The sequence below is a fragment of the Tachypleus tridentatus genome, chromosome 7 (assembly GCF_004210375.1).
Source record: "Tachypleus tridentatus isolate NWPU-2018 chromosome 7, ASM421037v1, whole genome shotgun sequence".
NCBI lineage: Eukaryota > Metazoa > Arthropoda > Merostomata > Xiphosura > Limulidae > Tachypleus > Tachypleus tridentatus.
The window spans coordinates 134349685-134358378 of NC_134831.1; the positions used below are offsets into that span (position 1 = coordinate 134349685).

At 32.9% G+C, this 8694-nt stretch overlaps 1 long non-coding RNA gene across 1 annotated transcript; it reads right to left on the reverse strand.

Moving 5' to 3' along the window:
- Positions 1 to 688: 688 nt before the first annotated feature.
- Positions 689 to 4496, reverse strand: LOC143258126 (uncharacterized). Its single transcript, XR_013032151.1, has 3 exons — positions 4108 to 4496; positions 1915 to 2086; positions 689 to 1059 (listed from the first exon to the last, which is right to left on the reverse strand). It is a non-coding gene; the product is annotated as an uncharacterized LOC143258126 (long non-coding RNA).
- Positions 4497 to 8694: the final 4198 nt, after the last annotated feature.

The following is an 8694-nucleotide window of genomic DNA, read 5'->3' on the forward strand; positions in this document are numbered from 1 at the left end:
TAAAAATTATTCAGTCAGTATGAATTTCTTGGTTTGTTGTTTCTTGTTTGTTCTTAATAGTTAACTTACTTTTTAAACTTACTTAGAAATGCAGATAAATTATAGTAGTTTTGGGACATTATATTCTACTGACTGATAAATTTCTTGTGTTCTAAAATGCATATATGAAGAGCATGCAACTTTTTTTGGACAACCAAACCTGTAAGACTGAATGAGGCTTAAGGAAGAAATATTTTGGCTTTTACTTAGGTGTGAAAGAAGCTTTAGCATGCAGCGAGTGACACACATTACTTTTTTAATGTGTTATTGTACATTTTTCATAAAAGAATCAAAATTAAAAACTTTTCAACTTAGTCTAACAATACTTCAGTGAAACACCTAAAAATTTCAAAAGTTCAGTACATTATAAAGTATAACAAGTACATCATGTGCTACTTATATCAGGTCTACAGTGAACAGCTAATGGCTTAAAGTACAAATTTTTGTCGCTACAATTACTGCTCCAGCAGAGACAAAATACAGCAATAAAAACATAACATTAAAAGAAAATAAATGTGAAAAGGTTTATAATCAAAACTGTTAATATATAGATATTGAACTTTCTGTTCAATACTACAATCAGTAAAGAGGAAACAATGGGTATTACTTATTTTATTTCATATTTAGCTGATGAATGTAGCACAAAATTGATTCAGATTATGGAAAAAGATAATACTTACAAATCCAATGTGCAATTTAATTGAATAATGTACAATAAGATCAAGATATAATGCTTACAGTGATCAAGAAACCTAAGTTATTTTCATGCTCTGTGATAAATCTTCAAAGTAAGTGGTAGACTGTTGTATTTTTGTCCTGGATTAACTCTTATCCATGTGTATGGAAACAAAGACTTACTTAATGGAAATGACAAATAATGACATTCAAGTACACAGTCTTAACACCCATCAGCTGATTTTACTCCATCTTTTCCTATCAGTGGTTAATAGCCTCAGTTTATTCTAGTGGCAGAAACTTTGGTTTTTCCAAGAATACATGCTGATGACAAATGTCTTAAAACTGTTGGTTGAAAAAAGAAAGATCTTTAATAATGAGAATACTCCACTATAATTCAACCAAAATCCAGAAAAACTCATGCTCTTGAAGACTGTCATGCTGATCATGATACAATTAAATGTCCTTATTTATAGTACTCAGGCAATAAATTAGTATATTGCTACATGGTCTGGATTAAGTGGTTTGTCAGTATATTAAACAAGGGATTCTACAAGTATATTGCACAAAAATTAAAGTGAAACAAGTACTTACGTTTCTAAATTAAATCTATGAACAATAAAATAAAAGATGCTTGTCTAATGATTATGAATAAGTGATATAAAGCATTTTTTTATTAATAAATCATCACATATACACACACATACTATGCAAGTTGTATTTATTTTGATTAAGCAGTTTCAAATACCTAGGTTAAATACCCTTATAAGCTTTTTCAAAAAAAGTATTCTACATATTAATAGAGAACTTATTATACCTGTAAAACATCTGTGATTTCAAAGTAAGTGAGTATTATGTTATCCCATGTAACTATTTACGTCGTCATTATTCCAGAAAATATTATAGATGAAGCCTACCAACAAGTCCAAAGATAGAATTTTATATTTCAGACTTAGTTTCTAAATATATGGATTTCCTTAAGCTCTCCAAATAAAGAACATACATATAACTATAATTATTTCAAATCTTTAATCAATAAATAAAATTTCCTACAGGAATGGTGGTGACTATATTTCAATAAATTAAAGCCACTTTACAGATTAAGTGGCTGTATAACTGAATGCTAAACATATTAAATGTAACAGGCAAGATAAAATTTGATGTTAAACCTGACTTATAACATATTCCAATATTTTTTACCTGCTCAGCATCCTCATTCTCTACTTTTTTTTCATACAATGTAAGGTCATGACTTTTTTTTTGTTTTTCTGACCCAGATTTCAGACAAAACAATACTTGTTTCAAAGCAATATCTGGTGGTGGGACATGCAATAGAGCTTCTCTTGCATTTATAAGATGGTACCATTGTTACCTGTAAATTAATTCAAAAGTGCAACAATTTTCAACAAACTGAACAAAAAACAACTAATTTATGTACTTTTCTGCATCAAAATTAGTATTTTATAATACCATTTTCTTCAACATGAGTGACTGTGTGAGAAATCATAAAAACAGAAACACACGTTAATAATGTACTTGCAATAAATTTATAAACTTAACTTTCTTATTTTGCCCTTTAGTTACCTTGCTAACTTTACTTACAAGCTTATTGGATATTTAACCTCCTAAGCCAGTTAATCACTTAGTACACAAATTTATTAACTTTTTTTTTTAACAAATAAAAAATATAAACAGAATGACTCCAAATAACAGGAAGGATTGTATTAAAGTAAATCCAAAATACTGAATTATGAGACAGATAAACCACATGATATGCCTATGTTTAGGAATCTACCAATATCCAAACTGAGAATTTGCATCAAGCACTAAATGAAATTATAATTAATAACCTTACTTTCTCCAAATCTGTCAACTCTCTTCCAATTTTCCAAAATTATTTACTGACATTCTTCTACTGAATATAAGCAAAAGAAGAATATGAAATTTATACTTTTAATCAAAAATCTTACTAGACATTAAATTTGACAACTCTGTATGATTAAAGCATGTCAATAAAAATTTAAATAAAAAGTTATTCAAGTTATTTATCTCACTGCATCGAACCAACACAGGTACATTGCTTGTTTTATAAGTTTAAAATGGTTTGGGGTTAAATATTCTGCCAAGAGAGGGGCCTCAGCCCTCCCTGAAATCTCCCCTTACTGTTTTACTGTTATAGTCATGACAACTGGCTCATACAAGTTTTTTATGATCAAAGCTATCAAAATTGTAAATGTGCATACCTTTAACAGCTTGTTTATTAGGCGTTTGGCAAGAAAGGTGTCAACAAAAGTCTCTGAGTTACTATTTAAACTGACAGATTGGCAGTCTCTGTTTAAAAAAAGCTACTGACACTGGCATCAATAGTTTTAGTTTGCCTGACTTACACACAATAGCTCATATGATTCAGGAGATGAAACAGTTTTATGTAGTGCATGCAAACAGTGGTATCACTTTACTTGTGTAGATTTACTTACAGGAACTTATTTTAAATCTGATTTTTAAATTTTTTTTTGTAGATGTACCAACTCTTATCACAAGTTGTAATAAATCTAGCTCATTAGCTAGGATAAAAAATGTGTTTGTGATTGTGTGTTACTATATTTGCAAAGCACCCACTACTTTGGGGCATCTTTACCACTGCAACCTTATTATTGTTAACAGCTGTTCAAATGCAGAAAATTTTAACAGCTTGCAAACAATATGCAACCAGCATAGAAACTTCCTGACCTGTAGTTTAATTTACTCATGAAGGTGCCAGTAGCATTATCATGGTTTTATTACTCTTGTCAATAGCCACTTCACAATTATTAATGTAAAATGAAAAAGGCAAAATCAAATCTCTTGTACTTTCTGTTTGATTTGGAATTTCGCACAAAGCTACTTGAGGGCTATCTATGCTAGCCGTCCCTAATTTAGCAGTGTAAGACGAGAGGGAAGGCTGCTAGTCATCACCACCCACCGCCAACTCTTGGGGTACTCTTTTACCAACGAATAGTTGGATTGACTGTCACATTATAACGCCCCCACGGCTGAAAGGGCGAGCATGTTTGGCGCGACGGGAATGCGAACCCGCGACCCTCAGATTACGAGTCGCACGCCTTGTACTTTCTCTGTAGAAATTAATACTTATATATTTTAATTAGCCTGGAAAATATTTCAAAGGTTTAATACTACAATGAAAATGAAAATAACAAACTGATGATATTATCATCAAGCGTTGAGCTTTATTATTATCTTGTGATTTAATTACGTACATTTTCTTCAGTAAAGAACAATAAGGACAATACAAAATTAGTTTTCATTTTACACTAACAAGCCACGTTTAAGGATTTAATAATAAATATAACTCCGAATAAAAGTAATAATTTAACATCGAATTATATTACCTACCCGCTACTACTATGATGTTTGTGGGGTTTGGTTTGTTTTGAAATTCGCACAAAACTTTTTGTAGGAAAATACGCTATACTATTTTCAATATTATCAGATTTTGTTATCGAATTGAAACGTACAGAACTACCAGTACAAGCAATACTCGGTATCTCAGGACGACTGGTATGGGTATTAAAACTTTTATTGAAGTAGAGAACGTTTCTACCTTCTTGAGATACACTTTTACTTCAAGTAGGTTTTTTTATCACTAATTAGGTGTAACTCTGATATTTAGACTTTGAATTAATACTGACTTCGTTACATCCTCCGTCACCATATACATGCCTATTAATACTACTATTTTTACTGTTATTACTACACTGGATCTTACTTAAATGTGAAGTAACATTAGGCCCAATAGCCTCAACTATATTGTTTGAAAATTTCCACCGAATTTGTACTTTAGCATTTTAAAGCCAGAGGGGTTTTCTTCTTCATTTTCATATCCTTTAATCATACTTCTACGACAAATTTCAATTGAGTCACTATGGTAAATGTATACCATCACAAACTTCATTTCTGACAACAATATCAAAACTGTCCAACTGATCTAACGTCCGTCTTTCTAATTTAAATTTTAATATTAATAACCATAATATGACAGTAATAATACATACATATGAACAATCTGCTGACGAACTAGCTTTAATTTAGAGCATGAAAAAGAAAAACAATCAGTATTTTATTTATTAGTTTTTTGTGTGTGTGTGTGTGTTTTTTTGTATAGCAAAGCCACAAAGGGCTATCTGCTCAGCCCACCGAGGGGAATCGAACCCCTGATTTTAGCGTTGTAAATCCGGAGACATACCGCTGTACTAGCGTGGGGCTTATTTGTTTTTGAATTTCACGCAAAGCTACTCGAGGGCTATCTGAACTAGCTGCCCCTAATTTAGCAGTGTAAGACTAGAGGGAAGGCAGCTAGTCATCACCACCCACCGCCAACTCTTGGGCTACCTTTTACCAACAAATAGTGGGATTGACCGTACCATTATAACGCCCTGACGGCTCAAAGGACGAGCATGTTTGGTGCGACCGGGATTTGAACCCGCGACCCTCAGATTACGAGTCGAACGCCTTGACCCACCTGGTCATTCTGGCCTAAAACAGTCACTATGTTTACGAAGTGCAAGTTAAGCACTAGATATTTTTCAACTTTAAATTTCCCTGTACCTTTTCCTTCCAGTATTATTTCTTTTTGTGTAACAGAAACTGACAGATCTGATTGAGATGTTTAAGATTATTGTAGAGGCAGTAAATTTAAGTGAGTTTAAGATTTGATTTAAATTTCGCGCAAAGCTACACGAGGACTGTCAGAGCTAGCTGTCCCTAATTTTACACTATAGGAAGAGAAAAGGCAATTAGTCATAATCACCCACCAACAACTCTTTGGCTAGTTTTTTTACCAAGAAATAGTGGGATTAAAGAGACATTATAACGCTTACACAGGTAAAATGGCGAGTATGTTCGTGATAGAAATTTGAACCCTCAGATTACGAGTAGAACATCTTAGCCACCTGACCATGCCAGGATACGCGAGTTTAAGAAAAAAATTGATAAGTATATGAATAACATGGACTGAATTTAAGATGTTTACAATTATTTTAATTTAGTTTAGAGAATTGAACAACCGAGATGAACCAGTAGGTCCCATGTTGTTCCAAAATGTTATATTACGTTAAAGCAAACCAAATTAAGTTACATTCATTAAAGCCAGATTAAATGTCACATTTAGCACGTTAACATAGTACCAATTCAACCTTTTACAATTATGTGGATTATATTTTATTTTTTGCTTTCATTTACACAACATCTTATATTATTTGTCTCAAATTCAATATTTGAACAGTTTCGTGCTTGTAAGAAATTGCCCACAGTCTTGTTTGTGCCATCGTTGATTTCCTATAAATCTTAATCAATTGGAATTTGAAAATTTTTTGATAGCAACGGTAATGGGCATTCGGCAAGTTTGAAGTTAATGCAATAATAGCACTGGCAAACGAGGATTGTAACCTGATCTTATTCATGTATTTCAAAGCACACTTAAGATCAGTTTAGTCACTTTCAGTGTAAAGGTCTGCACTAAATTCTTAACAATGTTCTGTTCCTGCATCGATTTCTTAACATTTTACAAAATTATTGGAGATTCATGTAGTGCTTCAGCTAATACCTTGAGTTATTTCCAAAATCTTAGCAACGTGGCATGGAACTGAACAATGAGCGATGCTTCTGTAGTTGGTACAATATCTTTTCCAAAGGGCCCAGCATGGCCAGGTGGTTAAGACATTCGAGTCGTAATCCGAAAGTCGCGGGTTCGAATCCCCGTCCCACCAAACATGCTCGCCCTTTCAGCTGTGAGGGCGTTATAATGTGACGATCAACCCCACTATTCATTTGTAAAAGAGTAGCCCAAGAGTTGGCGGTGGGTGGTGATGACTAGCTGCCTTCCCTCTAGTCTTACAATGCTAAATTAGAGACGGCTAGCGCAGATAGCCCTCGAGTAACTTTGCGCAAAATTCAAAACAAAACAAACTTTCTCCAAAGAACACGTGTCTGTGTCGACAGTTTTGGAGCTTATATTAGTCCTAGTAAGATTCATGCAGTAATAATATTAGCACTAAGAGAAACGTATCATTTGTTCTCAATGAAAGTAAGAAAAGTAAACTTTTCGTAATCTTAAAATTTTGAGCTGGCACAGTATTTACGTGTTCGTTTTTACTGTAACATTTCACCAGGCATTAATAACTAAATATGAATGAATTCTATCTACTATCCTACAGTTTTATTACATATATATATGTATCTGCATTTTTTGATAGATATTCACGTTGTGATTAGTGTTTTGGGGCAATCTGGGATATAAATTAAAAGTCGGGAGGTCTAGGTGAATTGCTGGTCGACAGATTAATCTATGGTGCTTTTTAATGAATGTACGCACATTATTTTTGCAACGTGTTTTTATCATTGGGCTTGTTTCTTTGGATTATTTTGTAAGAATAATGTCCAGTCTGCGTAACGAAAACAAATTAAATTATTTCTTCAATAAATATTTACTACAGCCCCATTTACTTGTAGTCTTAATTTTAAATAAATAAACTTTTCAGCGTAAATGTAGGTTTAACTTACTTTTTAGTTCATTATGGAATTCTACGGCTGAAGGATTAAGTAAATGAATATCAAAATAGATACGATAATTGTCACTTCTAACACCGAATAACTTTTGGGACACTGAACCCACTTTGAACTAAAATACCACCAGAATACTGTTGGCGTCTCAATCAACTGAATAATTTCCAATACTACTAAAACATAGAACTTATTAATTGCTTAGCTTGATAATTTACTGGCATAGGCGCCAACATAAATATATTCGAGGGAAAGGGGAGCAAAGCATGTAGCTGTGTTGTTGTTGTTTTTAATATTAAACTCAAAACTATACAACAGGCTGTTTGAGTTCTGCCCACTACGGGTATCAAAACATATAGTTGTGCCACTGCAGGGGGGAAGAGTATGTAGGGGATCAGCTTTTACAAAGTAAGCCAACAGGCTATAAAAATAAGTGTTATGTGTATTTAAACGCAGTTACAAATTTACAGTTTTAATATAAATTACTCGTATTCATTTAACTACGATATTAAGTTTACACCATAATACATGCAATGTTTTGAAATGTAAGGGAAGACAGACGCCTTTTCCTGTCCCTTCCTGCAGCTATATAATAACTGTTAACTGGTACTAAACTTTCTCATCATCACAGGCGTCTGCTGGAGGAGCCAATGCTCGTGACTGATTGCTTGAACCTATATCTTACTGTTATTTCTACATATTACATTAATTTCCGTGAGCTTTCCAAATCCTAACATTATGGGTCCTCTAGCAAAAAAATTAAATTAATGCATTGAAAATATAGCTTTAATAATCATGAATATGACATTCAGTCTTAGTATTCCGCTCAAAGGGTTCGACAAAGTTCTTGTAGCGGTGAGCGCTACTGGCCTTCTTGTTCCATTTAGTAGCTAGTTCAAAATTAGAAACAGTATACCTGAACACCCAGAGTCTCTGACCTAACTGTTTAGCTTATACGTAACATAATGTGTCATTGAGGTTGATATCTCTGTGTCGAATCTCACTCTTATTTATGAAGTTTCTGTTTTTCCAGGGAACGCCATACAACCACCAGCCACAGATATCGCAAAATCATACTATAGCAAAGTTTCACACATAAAATGGCTATATAATAAACGTAAAACTACTTTCTACCGCTGATCTTCATGCGATAGGAAATATTTTCCCAGTGTAGTGTTAGCTAGTAGAAATTATGATATTTTTATTCAGTTTTAAAATAATTACACGAAAATTACGATGTTATTGTTAAAGTTGGAACTAAAAAGATACTATTATATTTAGTCAAAATGTTTAATGTAAGAACATAATTAGTGAATAAATCAGTAACAGTGAATTTCGTGTAAGTTTCTAATTAGAGTCTCCCCATATGTAATATGTATTGTGCATAATATGTACATGACTGAAACTTATATAGTAATGTAT